Below are 14,825 nucleotides of genomic sequence, written 5' to 3'. Positions count from 1 at the left end.
AGAGGACTAAACCCACCACATGAGGTGTGAGACAAGTGGGCAAAGGGCCAACAACAGGGAAACAACATCCAGAAATGGTGTACAAACGTCACAAACAAACACTATAAGGACGCAGCACAAAACGCAACCATTGGTCATGCAACGCAAACGGACAAGCGATGCTGAACCAAGCACGAAGCACGTCCCACAGAAATGTGGCCTCGAGCACCCTGTCCCACGAGAAAAACACAACCAAATTAAAGTTGAACTCCAAAACATGAGTTGGATTGCAAGATACATGTGAACACGCTGTGCAAGAGAAGCATGACCACATATAAGTCTTACAACAAAACGCTACCGAGTTCTGGTTGGAAACTGTTGGGGATATAACTACTGGAGTCACCCGCCCAGGAGGGGCCGGGTTATGTCATGACGATCATCACATGAAGCCCAATATCAAGCTTGAGGATGACGGTTCAGTAATGGGCCTAAGGCCTAGAGGCGGCTTAAGGCCCGTAGTGATAAACCGCCGTTAAGGCATGACTTGTAGTGTAAGGCAAGAATAGTTAAGAGTCCGAGCCGGACACTGTTTATAAGCCGGCCGGGACTCTGAGAGCCGCTGGGCGTTAACCTCTCTATATAAAGGGACGACCCAGCGGCGGTTCAGGACAAGTAAGATCAGATCGATAGCCAGGCGTAGCGGTTTAGCTCCCTGGTCATCGAAACCCTAAGTAATTCCACCTCAACTGGAGTAGGCTTTACCTTCACCGTAAGGGGCCGAACCAGTATAATCCTCGTGTCCTTTGTCCCGTTTAACCCCTTTAAGCTTCCTAGTTGCGATGGCTCCACGACTAAGTCCTTGCACGAGGACATCTGCCGTGACAATTCCACGACAGTTGGCGCCCACCGTGGGGCCAGCGCACGGTGGATTTGAGTTCTTGAAGGGCAGCTTCGAAGGGCTCAAGGGATACGCTGTGGGCCGGATGACCAAGAGTCGTCGCGGCAAGCTCTACATCAACGACGCAGGCTGGGGCCCCGACGCCGTCTCAATCGAGTACGGGTACCGGGTCCCCTTCGGCGGAATCCACGTTTTCATTGGCAAGATCGGCGAGCCGGGCCCTGAGCCGGACATCGGCACCGACCTCATCGAGACGGCTCAGCGTGCGAGACCCGCCCGGACTCTGCCCGCCTTGAAACGTGCTTTCGTGGGATGCATCCACGGAGGACTCTTTGAAGGATCTAGATCTAACGACGGGACGGCCATCTGCTCTGATGATGAATCATCCACAGGTGAGACGGACTCGTTGTATCAACTTCAAGACGGCAGGCTCGGGGGTTGTTCCGATGGCAACAGTATTCCGGACCCTTTTGAGCCGCCAAGCCGGGTTGGAATCTTCATGGCCGGCACGCAACCTGTTCAAAACTCCGCCGCTGGGGCAGGAGGCCCTGCGCACTCACCGGCTCAGGTGCTGATGGATCTCACGGATAAGATGACTGCCCTGCTAACCGCCACGGTCGTCCCAGCGGAGCAAGCTCAACATGATGTGGAGGTGGCACAGTTAAAGCTGGATATAGCATGAGCCAAGGAAGATCTGGCAGGGGAAGGAATCAGGATGGCTGCAGAACGGGTGGCTCTGGACGCCCAGACTCAACTGATTCAGGCGCAGTCTTTCCGGCTCACGATGGATCAGAACGCATCCAATGAGATCATGAGAAGGAGGCATCAGAAGGCTCAATCTCGGCTCCCTCCGGTTTATGATCCTCGAAACCTCTTCAACGCGCCCGGTGTAGGGCCCAGTAATCCGCCAGAAATCACAGCACCCGGGGCTGGAATGCCGGTTCAGCCGCAAGTGATGGGGCCTCCCCGTGTGAATACTGCCCTACCTCAATAGGTGCCAATACCGCCGGGTCATTATTCTAATCCGTTGGAAAACATGATCGCTGCAGCGGCGCGACTGGCGGCTCTCCGGGTCGAGGGTGACTCTCCAACGGCGGTCGAAACCCGCAGGGTCAGAGAACTTCTTCAGACGGCTCTGGCACAACAGGAGGCATATTCATATAGCCGGGACAGGATTCATTCAACTCCTCGTCCAAACCGGAGCCCAAGTTATAGCAGACACATGGTTTCAGCGACCGGCTCAAGCAACGTCCGGCGCCGTGACTTGCCAGCTGGCCATGGCCCGGCGCATAATGGAGCCTTTAACGCGGTAGACCAAGACAGAGCACGTCAAGAGGCGGAACAGGCGGCTCAGCTGACAGCTTACCAACCCCTCCCGGTTTATCCGACGGCGTCTATCGAGGCGGGAATAGCTACGAGGACCGGAGGTGTCCCTTGTCTAGTGCCGGCTCTCCGTAACGAACATTTGCCCAAGGATTTCAAAGGGCCTAGAAAGGTACCTAATTACACGGCTGATTTACAGCCCGGAGCATGGATTGAGAGCTACGAGATGGCTATGGAGTTGCTGGAGGTCAGCAAAGCGGCAATGGCCAAATACTTCACCATGATGTTGGATGGGACTGCCCGCACTTGGTTGAAGGGACTGCCACCCAATTCCATCGGGTCATGGGCAGAGCTAAAAGCCCGGTTCATCCAAAACTTCAAAGATACATGTAGACAATCTATGTCAATTGTGGATTTGACTAACTGCAAGCAGCAAGAAGGCGAGTCTACAACCCATTGGGTACGCCGGGTCAAAGAGATAATACATTCGTCTGATGAGATGGATGCCGACTCTGCGGTCTTGATGTTGGAGCAAAATTGTCATTTTGCGCCCCTGAAGATGAAGCTTGGGCGGCTCAAGCGCGATTGCAATGATATGGGTACGGTGATGGCGGCTCTGGTCAAGTACGCCGACTCTGATAGTACCAAGGATCCCGCGTCTGATGAGGAAAAGACAGGGAAGGGAAAGAAGAATGGCAACGGCAAGGGCCCTCAGCATAACCCGGCGATTAAGGGAGGTAATAAGCGTAAGGCCGATGATGGTATGGAGTTTGTGGCCAACACCAACACGCAGGGTAACAATCACCGACGTAAGGGGAGACAGCCTCCCCGGTCTGGCGGGTCAGGCCCGACGCTTGAGCAATTGTTAAATGAGCCCTGCCCAAGGCATGGCTCTAGGGAGAAGCTGGCCACTCATCTATGGAAAGACTGCGCGATCATGAAAGCTTTCAAGAATTCCAACATGTTCAACGGTAACAATGGACAGGGCGGCGGCTCAGGAGGCGGCGGCTTTCATGGCCCGGGCGGCGGTTCAAATTCCAATTTTTAGAATTTTCAAGGTAACCAAGGTGGTTTTAACCAGCAATCTGACCGGGGTAATCAACAGCAGCAGCAGGGGGGATACCAGACCAATCCAAAGCAGCTCAATAGTGGACAGTATCATGTGTTTACGACCAGTTTGTGCAAGCGAGACCAGAAGCTTCATAAGAGGGCTGTGAACGCTGTTGAGCCAGCGGTTCCACGTTACTTGCGATGGTCTGAGTTGCCTATTTTATGGAGTAGGGAAGATCACCCACCCCGGGTTGATAATCCAGGTCACCTGGCCTTGGTGGTGGCTCCTCAAGTTGGTGGGTATAAATTCACTAAGGTGCTCATGACGGAGGCAGTAGCATCAACATCCTCTATTATGAGACCTTCCGTCGTATGGGATTAACTGATAAAAACCTCAACCAGTCCAACACTGTTTTCCATGGGGTGGTGCCCGGTAAGTCGGCGTATCCAGTTGGTAAGATCGAGCTGGAAGTAGCCTTTGGAGATGAGTACAACTACAGGGCGGAAAAACTGACTTTTGAGGTGGTCAAAATAAGAAGCCCGTACCATGCTTTATTTGGGCGGCCGGCTTACGCCAAGTTCATGGCACGGCCGTGTTACATATATTTGCAGCTCAAGATGCCGGGTCACAACGGGACCATTACGGTTCATGGCAGCCGAAAAGTAGCTTTGGAGTGCGAGGAAGGTGACGCTGCTTACGCTGAATCTGTTTGTGCAACAGAGGAGTTGAAGTTTTATAAGGATAATGTTGACCCGGCAGATATGACGTCTCTGAAAAAGCCAACCACGGAGCATGAGCCGGTAATGAAATTTAAGTCGGCCGATGAGACTAAGCTCGTTGACTTTGTTCCAGGTGACTCATCTAAGCAGTTCAACATCAGCGCCAATCTGGATCCTAAATAGGAAGGCGCGCTCATCGAGTTCATCCGTGAGAACCGGGACATCTTTGCATGGAAACCTTCTGACATGCCGGGTGTACCGAGAGAACTTGCTGAGCACACTCTTAATATTGATCCAAAATTTAAGCCAGTCAGGCAATTCCTCCAGCGGTTTAATGAGGAGAGGCGGAAGGCCATTGGTGAGGAAGTAGCTCGGCTCTTGGCGGCCGGGTTCATTGTGGAAGTCTTTCATCCAGAATGGTTAGCTAACCCGGTGCTCGTACTCAAGAAGAACGGCACCTGGCGTATGTGTGTGGATTATACGGATTTAAACAAGGCTTGTCCGGCTGATCCTTTTGCTCTCCCTCGTATTGATCAAATTATTGATGCTATGACGGGTTGTGAGCGTTTGAGTTTTTTTGGATGTGTACTCTGGTTACCATCAGATCAAAATGGCTGTTAAGGACCAAGAGAAGACGTCGTTCATTACTCCCTTTGGAGCCTTCTGTTATGTGTCTATGCCTTTTGGGCTCAAGAGTGCACAGGCGACTTACCAGCGTTGCGTGCAGAATTGTCTTCATAACCAGATTGGGCGCAACGTTCATGCCTATGTGGATGATATTGTGGTCAAAACCAGAGAGAAGGAGACCTTGATAGATGATCTGAGAGAGACCTTTGATAATCTCCGGGTCTACAAGATGATGCTTAACCCGGCCAAGTGTGTTTTTGGTGTTCCTGCAGGCAAGCTCTTGGGTTTTCTGGTTTCTCACAGAGGCATTGAAGCTAACCCGGAGAAGATCAAGGCAATCACCTCTCTGGCTAAGCCGGCGTGCATAAATGACGTCCAGCGTCTGGCGGGTCGCATCGCTGCTTTGAGTCGATTTATAAGCCGGTTGGGCGAAAAGGCCATACCACTGTATCAGATGATGAAGAAAACAGATGACTTTGTCTGGAGTGATGCTGCTAATGCTGCTTTTGAGGATTTGAAAAGACAGTTAGCTGAGCCGCCAGTCCTTGCTGCTCCTGTCGATAAGGAGCCCTTATTGTTGTATGTAGCCGCTAACACACGAGCCGTCAGTGTGGCCGTCGTGGTGGAGCGCAAGGAGGCGGGTAAGGAACATCCGGTTCAGCGGCCGGTTTAATACATCAGCGAAGTACTCATTGAGTCCAAGCAACGGTATCCACATTGGCAGAAGCTTGTTTATGGGGTGTTCATGGCAAGCCGGAAGCTTAAGCATTATTTCCAGGGCCACCCCGTCATTGTGGTTAGTTCTGCTCCTCTAGGAGATATCATCCAAAACAGAGAAGCCACCGGAAGAGTTGCTAAGTGGGCCATTGAACTTGGGCCTCATGATTTAAAGTATGTGCCACGCACTGCTATCAAATCTCAAGCATTGGTAGACTTCATCAACGACTGGACAGAACTGCAGATGCCTGAGGACAGACCAGATAACACATACTGGACTATTCACTTCGACGGGTCCAGGCAGTTGGAGGGCTCGGGGGCTGGAGTCGTTTTAGCTTCCCCTCGAGGTGACAAATTTCATTATGTGCTACGGTTGATGTTTCCCTGTACTAACAATGCAGCTGAGTATGAGGGCTTGCTCCATGGTCTTCGGATGGCTAAGGATATGAGCTTAAGCCGGGTGAGATGCTTTGGCGACTCAGATTTGGTGGCTCAACAAGTATCAGGCAAGTGGGATTCCAAGGACCCCCTCATGGCGGCTTATCGCCGTGAAGTTGATGCCATCGCCGGGCATTTTCAGGGTTATCAAGTGGAGCACATTGACCGCAGAAAGAATGAGGCGGCTGATGCCTTAAGCCGGCTAGGCTCTCAGCGTAAGCCGTGCCGCCTAATACTTTCTTGGATATTCTGCATAACCCTTCTGTCAAGTTGCCTACAGAGGAAGACTTGGCTATTCCTGACCCAGAAGCACAGTTGGTGGCGGCTCTTCACGTCATCCCAGATTGGACAGTGCCATACTTGTCTTACATGACCCGGGGAGAATTGCCTGAGGATGAAACTTTGGCCAGACAAATAACCCGGCGGTCTAAGTCAATGATAATTATCAATGGCGAGCTGCATCATCGCAGTGTTACTGGGGCTTTTCAGCGTTGTGTTTCCCCTGAGGAGGGTCAAGAAATTTTACGAGAGGTTCACGAGGGGGATTGTGGCCATCATGCCGGCTCAAAATCCCTTGTGGCGAAAGCTTTTCGTCATGGCTTTTATTGGCTGACGGCTCACGCTGACGCAGAGGACTTAGTCAGTAAATGTGACGGTTGTCAAAAGTTCTCAAGACGTGCTCACGTGCCGGCTCAAGAGTTGAGGATGATTCCAATCACTTGGCCGTTTGCAGTCTGGGGGCTTGATATGGTTGGGCCTTTCAAAAGATCCAAGGATAAGAAGACCTACCTCTTGGTGGCGGTTGACAAGTTCACAAAGTGGGTTGAGGCAGAGCCAGTTAGTAAGTGTGACGCAGCCATGGCGGTTCAGTTCATGAAAAAGGTGATATTTCGCTTTGGTTTTCCACATAGCATTATAACTGACAATGGTACCAATCTGTCTAAAGGCGCCATGGAAGAATTTTGCCAGCGAGAGCATATTCGGCTTGATGTTTCATCAGTAGCTCACCCCCAATCCAATGGTCAAGCTGAGAGAGCCAATCAGGAAATCTTGAAAGGCATCAAGCCCCGGCTTTTGGTCCCTTTGCAACGGACGCCAGGTTGTTGGGTGGAGGAGTTACCCTCTGTGTTGTGGAGCATCAATACTACTCCTAACAGGTCTACGGGTTACACGCCTTTCTTCATGGTCTACGGAGCCGAGGCGGTTTTCCCTAGCGACATCCGTCATGACTCGGCTCGAGTGGCGGCTTATATCGAGGCAGACAATGAACAAGCACGTCAAGATGCTCTTGACTTGTTGGACGAACAACGTGATGTAGGAGCAGCTCGCTCGGCGATTTACCAACAAGACCTGCGCCGCTATCACAGCCGCCGGGTTAAGTCCAGGACCTTTCAGGAAGGTGATTTGGTGCTCCGGCTCATCCAGGATCAAACAGATGCACACAAGCTATCCCCACCCTGGGAAGGGCCCTTTGTGGTCAGCAAGAACTTGCACAATGGGTCATACTACCTCATCGATGTTCGAGAGCACAAAGATTCACGTAAGTCAGAGGAGGAGACCCGCCGGCCGTGGAATATTGCTCATCTTCGGTCGTATTACACTTGAGCCAACGGCTCTCATAATGTACATATTTCTATAGCCATGTATATATTATGATGAATAATAAAGCAGGACCTCTGTCCTTTTTTCCCCTCCAAAGGTAAATGTGTCATTGTTATTTTCATTATGATATCACATGATCACTTGGAGGCTGATCCGGCTTATGATCGTATTCGAATCTAGCCGTTAAATATATGATCACTTGGGGGCTTCTTTTCAAACATAGGTCGTATTCGAACCAAAGAGGACATAGCTGTCGATACCCACTTGATTGGCATATTGCCGAGCTCACTAGGGAGTTTCTTGATCATATTTGAATCATAGCTCAACCCCCTTTGGGAACCGACGTGGATCGTATTCGAATCAGCGTCGTTAAACAACTTTCAAGGTCATTTGGGGGCTTCCTGTTCAAACATAGGCCAAAGCCACTGGGGGCTATATGATCGTATTCGAATCTTAGCTTAACCCCTTTGGGACGGTTCTCTGGTTGTATTCGAATCAGAAGCCTCCAAATTTTTGAAGTCTCTTTGTTGCAAACAAGTTCTTTTGATCACATCAAAAGTGTTCAAGGGTGGTTTTTATTCCACTGGTTTAACTTTGATCAATAAACGTTGATAGCACATAATAAACATTGTATGTGCTGGTGAACCGGAGTTCTCAACCTCATTATTTGGGTTAAATAAACCGGAAGTGTACTTGAAGGATCACAGGTGTGCTGTTATGGTTATCTCAAAGATATAATCGAGAACCGGTTTATTATGATTTTGATTCATATTCCGGGTTATATGTAAAATATATGACTCTCCATGCGGTAACCGCCAAGGGACTTGTGATTTGTTTCCTATGCAGGACAATTAAAGACAGCTTTTTAAACATAAGGAAAGCAGAGGATCAAGCATAACCCGGAAGCATATAAAAGGGCAGCTTAAACAGTGTTGAGCGCTACACACGTGCGCAATGACACGACAAAATTAAGTACTTGTCCTACTCTATTACATGACTCCCCGAGTCCAAAAGGTGAGGCATTGTTTTTTAAGACATAACCATGAGCCGCCTGAGAGCTCAAAGGTGCTGTTGGGCTGAAGCTTCCGGTTCATCCCTTTCTGCTCCTCCGGCTGTTTCCATGTCCTGGAAGGTTGATGATTTCCAGTCAATGCCACTCAAGGCTTCAAATTGAGCTTCATCATCAATCAACCCGGCCGGGTCGGCTTCAGGGGTGAAGGTATGCTTACGAGTTGGCGGAATCAAGCTGATTGCTTCATAACGTGGTGTTGGGATCCTCTGATTCTCCGCGTCATAGCCCGGTTGATATTTGGTAAGATCTGTGTCATTACCAATTAGTGTGGCCACAGGGCATACGCTCTTCACGCAAGCGGCGAAGTCTTTCTGGTCAAATGGGGTGCCGTCCTCCTTTAGACTGGGATACCCAAGGGCGATGTCAGCCGGGTCTAGCTCAGGTAGAAATGCCTTGGCCCAGCTCAGAGCGGCTATGGCTCCGGCTCTTGCAGAAGCTCGTCTCAACTCTTGGAAGCGTTGAGGAAGTACGGCAAGCCGCCTGAGTACATCCGCCAGGTGAGTGGGAACTTCATTTGACAAAGCCACAATGGCTAAGGCACGTTGTGACCCGGTGTAAAGTTGTTCCACCAAGGTATAAACCCCCTTCAATTTTGTCAGCATGTTTTGATTAAGATTGGAGCTCCTGGGACCTGCATTGCAAAGTCAGGTAAGCTGATGACAATTGAGATGCTCTTTGGAAAAGATGTAAACTAGCTAAACACTTATAGAGTAACTTACCAAAGATTGCGGAGACCATCTGAGAAACATGGCGTTTTAAGCCGGATAGCTCGGCGGCTGTTTCAGTAAGAGTGGCCTCCGCTTGATCGGCCCGGCTGAGCAAAGCCGTCTTTTCATCCGCCCAGGCTTTTCTCTCTGCTTCAAACTTCTTCTTCAGTTTCTCTTGAGCAGATATACTGAATTCAAACTTGGAGTTGGCCTTTTGGTTTCATTTTCTTGAGTCTTCAGGCAGTTCTTTAAATCAGAGATCTTCGATTCAAATTGTTTGAAGGCGGCCTGTATAAATTCCGGGTCACAGTTAGGGTGATTGTAATGCAACATTAAGTCCCAAGCACTTTGCAAGCAAAGACACTTGGCACTTGGGGGCTAATGTATGCTGAAGAGCTCTATTTACAGTGGCGGTTCATGCAAATAAGTCCCAATCACTTTGCAAGCAAAGGTACTTGGCACTTGGGGGCTAATGCATATTGCTGTTCAACTACTTGATTAAAACAAGGTAAGGACCGGTTCAGATATGCTGATTAAACCGGACCTTGAGTGCTACCAGGTAAGCCGGTTTTCTTACAGTAATTACTAAGCCGGTATTAAGTCTACAACATATTTTATCATAAGTAATAGACTTGGGGGCTGGCATGGTAAGTATAACTATGGAGTAAGAAAGAGAGTTATACCTCAGATTTTTGCTGTATTTGTTTCACCATGTCAATCTCCAGATCCCGGCTGTTGTGCACTTGATTCACATAGCCAGAGACAATATCTTCAATGCTCAGATGAGCATAGTCAGTGATGTCCAGCTTGGCCCGACGGTGCTCCAGAAGTTCCTCCTTGGCAGAGCACCTGGCCAGCACGGTAGGTCGTCCCGGTTCGACAAACTCAGTCCGGGTGATCTCAACGTCCGGATCATCTGGATGAGCCGGGCTGGGGATCTCCGGGTTCTCAGAACCTTCCATAGCTTGTTCAATAGTTGGAGCAGTGGTGGCATCAGGAGATGGTACAGCCGGCATCTCATCAGCAGAGGCGTCAGGAGCAGCCGTTCTGAGTTCCGGCTCAGCCAGGGCCGGTTCTTCGGCCGGCTTATTTTTCTTCGCCCTCTTGCTGGGCTTTACTTGTACACTGCAAGTCAAAGGGTTAGTGCAAAAACATGAGTAAGATAAGCACAAAATAAACTGATCATCATTACCCAGGAGCGGTTTTGAAAGCCGGCAAGCTGGACTGCATTGAGTCGCCGGAGGAAGGTGAAGTTCCCTGGTAGTTTGAGTCAGAATAATTGAGTGGTTGACGAGTGACGCCCGCCAAAGGATACAAAGAATATAAGTCGGAGATAACCTCAGTCCGGCGCTTCCTTGATGCTTCGGGTAAGCCGGAGGAGAGCTCTGCATCTTTGCTGGTCTGGGGCTGCTTCTGACTCTCATAAATCTGTCGCTTCAAAAGAAATTGAGGATCTTGATAAGCTAAAGGATGTGAAAATCTTACTTTCCGGGTTACTCTTCGGACTTTCTGTCTCGGCAAAGGCTCGGAGTCGGAGGAAATTATAGTTACCTCTTCATTCACTTCATGACTTGTTCCGGTGTCCTCCTGCTGATAATCCGTGTCAATAAGATGGTTAAAGAAGGAGCCTAAAGAATCAAGAGCTACCTCTGACTCGGAGGTGTCTTCCAGATGAAGCAGGTCCGAGGCGCTAGGTTTATTCCCCTTCTTACGGGGAGCGGCTTTCCTGGCGGCTTTCTTAACTTTTCTGGCTTTCTTGGCAGCTTCGTGGTCATATTTGACCTTCCAGAATTTATCATTAGCCTGTAAAATACAACAAAGGTTATTGAGTTAAGACAAAATCGTTAAAATGGAAGGTGAAGTATTCAGGTCAATGGTTTACCGCTGGAGCCGGGTTAGCCTTGCAGAAAGGGCTTAAGCCCACTCTCCCGCAATCTGCCAGGCTCTCGTTCAGAAGAGACTTGGTTGTATCATCAATCACATCCTCAGGTAAGTCGTCTGGACTGTGCCGAAGAGGATCATCCTTCTGGCCCGTGTAATCACACATCAAGCCGGGGCGGCGGCTTAAAGGAATCACCCGCCAGGCAATCCAGACCCGGACCAGATCAATGCCATTTAGGCCGTTCCCCAGAAGAGCTTTGATTTTGTTGATGGTGGGAGTAAGTGGTTGACGTTCAGCTTGAGATAATTTGTCTGGCAATGGGTGATTTGACTCCAGACGCAGGGCGCGAAAGCCGGGCAGAGGGTTCTCATCAGCCGGAGAAGTGTCTTGGCAGTAGAATCATGTCTGGTTCCAGTATTTCGGGTGGCTTGGCGGCTCAGCATAAGGGAAGAGACAATCTCTCCGTCGTTGGATTGAGATTCCACCGAGTTCCAAGCTAGGCCCGTTGGCACATTCATTCTGGCGGTTCAAATAAAATAACTCCCTAAAGAGTAGCAAGCTGGGTTCTTCTCCGAGGTACACCTCACAGGATACTTGGAAGTTGCAGATGTTTGACACGGAGTTGGGTCCGATGTATTGAGGTCGTAGATCAAAAAAATGCAGGATATCTCTGAAAAATTTGGAGCCGGGTGGAGCAAAACCCCGTTTCATGTGATCAGTGAAAATGACAACTTACCCCTCCTTGGGATGAGGTTTCTCTTCTGACGGGTCAGGAGCACGATAAGACATGATCTCTTTCCTTGGCAGATAACCCGTCTTTACAAAATCAGCTAAGATGCTGTCAGTGACGTTGGATCTAACCCAGTTGCATGTGACGGGTGCTTTGGGAGCCCTAGGCGGCATTGTGAAAGATGGAAGCCTATGACAAAATAAAATTTCCGGTCAAATTTAAGCCGGAGGAAGATTCCAGTTCAGTATTCAAGATGGCGGCTTATGAAGGGGCCTAATGATATATGGCTAATTGTGTCAGGTTATTTAAACCGACGTGGATATCATGAGCAATTAAGTTATTTAACTCTATTATGAATGATCCAGAAATTTCACAAACATGGCCTCTTTTAAGCCGGCGATATGAGCCGCCATGGCTAACAGATGTAGTTTTCTGCCTAAGTGTTGCACAAACAAGTTTCACAGATTACAGGGGTTATTTTGGATCAAACGATCGTCCAGAAAAGAAAAATTTCTAGACCTAAAAACTGATACAGAGAAGTTCATAAGCTCTAAATGAGGTCTTTTTGCAAGCAAAAGGGATATGCTAGTATTGAAAATGGGTGTGAAACGACTACCGCCAAAGTTATGCACTACTCTTGGATCAAAGGAGGCCGTTGTGGAAGAACTGCGAAGGAATCGCAAGGAACCACGAAGAACACAGAAGAACTCGCGAACCCTAATGCGGATCTAATATACGGGACGGCGAGGACTTACTGGTGCTGATGAGCAGCGGAGGTGCGCCGCGGTTCTCTGGTCAAGACAGGTCGATGCAGCAGCCTTGGTTGGTGCAGACGGGATGCGCGGCGGCGGCGGCGGAGCTCGGGCTCTGAGGCGTCGAGAGGAGGAAGACGATGGAAAGGGAAGAATGACGAAGACCTAAGGGCCGGGCCTACTTATAAGGGACGGCTGATGAATGGGCACGAGAAACGAGGAGGCTGAAGACGTGATTATCCAGCTGTAGAGACGCCTCGATTTTCGGGATAGTTATTAAAACAAGGATCCGTTGAGATACGTTGGGCAGAACATGCATTAATGGCGGATGACGTCACGGCGGGTTACAAAGAATCCAGAAGATGACGTCATGGCGGGTTATAGCCTTTGCGGAGACAGAAGCCAGAAGATTTTTTATTAAGGTATTGAAGATTGACATGAACCGGTTCAAATCAATCTGGGGCCTAATGTTGGGGATATAACTACTGGAGTCACCCGCCCAGGAGGGGCCGGGTTATGTCATGACGATCATCACATGAAGCCCAATATCAAGCTTGAGGATGGCGGTTCAGTAATGGGCCTAAGGCCTAGAGGGGGCTTAAGGCCCATAGTGATAAACCGCCGTTAAGGCATGACTTGTAGTGTAAGGCAAGAATAGTTAAGAGTCCGAGCCGGACACTGTTTATAAGCCGGCCGGGACTCTGAGAGCCGCTGGGCGTTAACCTCTCTATATAAAGGGACGACCCAGCGGCGGTTCAGGACAAGTAAGATCAGATCGATAGCCAGGCGTAGCAGTTTAGCTCCCTGGTCATCGAAACCCTAAGTAATTCCACCTCAACTGGAGTAGGCTTTACCTTCACCGTAAGGGGTCGAACCAGTATAATCCTCGTGTCCTTTGTCCTGTTTAACCCCTTTAAGCTTCCTATTTGCGATGGCTCCACGACTAAGTCCTTGCACGAGGACATCTGCCGTGACAATTCCACGATAGAAACCATCATCGAGGATATCGAAATCCTTGTGCACTTATCGATGAACTTCTTATCCTTGAACAAGTCAATCAGTGGCTTGATATGCTAGGGAATACATATGGAATGGAGATGATTAGTGTACCAGACCATAGAATACTTCGCACAAGCATGACTGACTTGGAATGATTCCAGAGGAAGCAAAAAACAAGCTTTCTCGAATTCACTACGGCAACTTACATAAAAAACACGTGAATTAGAGGAAGTCACTTCTTTCATCCAAACATGTGCTTCATGAGTTGGCATGAAGAAAATGCTTACAAAAGTTTCCAACACTAACTTAAATGTTCAACACGAATCATGGAGAAGATGAAGATGTTGTCAATGGGCTCAACAAAAATTCACCTAGATTTCCATATAGATAGAATTCCATAACTATGTGAACAAGGTGATAGCATTGGTCAGAGCAAAAGATATAATGGTGTATGCTCGAGGAAATATCCTCGAGTAAAACAACATTATGAAAATCATTGGTTCTTATTTTAATTTGATGATAGCCCATACTCAAACCAAAGCTTGGATAAGACAATAGATCCAACAACGGGTCATGAGGTCAATTGATGAAGATATCATGTTTTGGTATGATTTGGATGGAACTAACCCGGACTGACGCTGTTTTCAGCAGAACTACCGTGGTGTTGTTTTTGTGCAGAAATAAAATTTCTCCAAATGCAACGAAACTTTTTGACAATTTTTTTGGAACAAAAGAGGCACTAGAAGCTTTGTGGGAGGACCATAAGGTGAAGGAGGTGAGCACAAGACACCTGGGCGTGCCATGAGGCCCAGGCGCACCCATGTGGGTTGTGCTCACAACGAGGTCCATCTTCGCGTGAAACCAACGCTAAAAATCCTATAAATAGAGAAACCATCAGAAATAACCTTAGATCAGAAGTTCCGCCGCCACAAGCCTCTGTAGCCACGAAAAACCAATCTAGACCCTGTTCGGGCACCCTGCCGGAGGGGAAAATCATCACCGGTGGCCATTTTCATCATCCCGGCGGCCACCATGATGAGGAGGGAGTAGTCCACCCTCGGGGCTGAGGGTTTGTACCAGTAACTATGTCTTTAATCTCTCTCTCTCTCTCTCTCTCTCTCTCTCTCTCGTGTTCTTGAGATGTCACGATCTTGATGTATCACGGGCTTTGTTAATATAGTTGGATCATATGGTGTTTTCCCCTCTCTATCTTGTTGTGAATTGAGTTTTCCATTTGGGATTTTGTTCTTATCATATTGAATACTTTTATGGATTTGAGAACACTTGATGTATGTCTTGCTATGAATACTCGTGGTGACAATGGGGTAT

This window comes from Aegilops tauschii, chromosome 3 (assembly GCF_002575655.3).
Source record: "Aegilops tauschii subsp. strangulata cultivar AL8/78 chromosome 3, Aet v6.0, whole genome shotgun sequence".
Classification (NCBI taxonomy): domain Eukaryota; kingdom Viridiplantae; phylum Streptophyta; class Magnoliopsida; order Poales; family Poaceae; genus Aegilops; species Aegilops tauschii.
The sequence above is the reverse complement of the archived record's forward strand: the minus strand, read 5'-3'. Positions refer to the sequence as shown.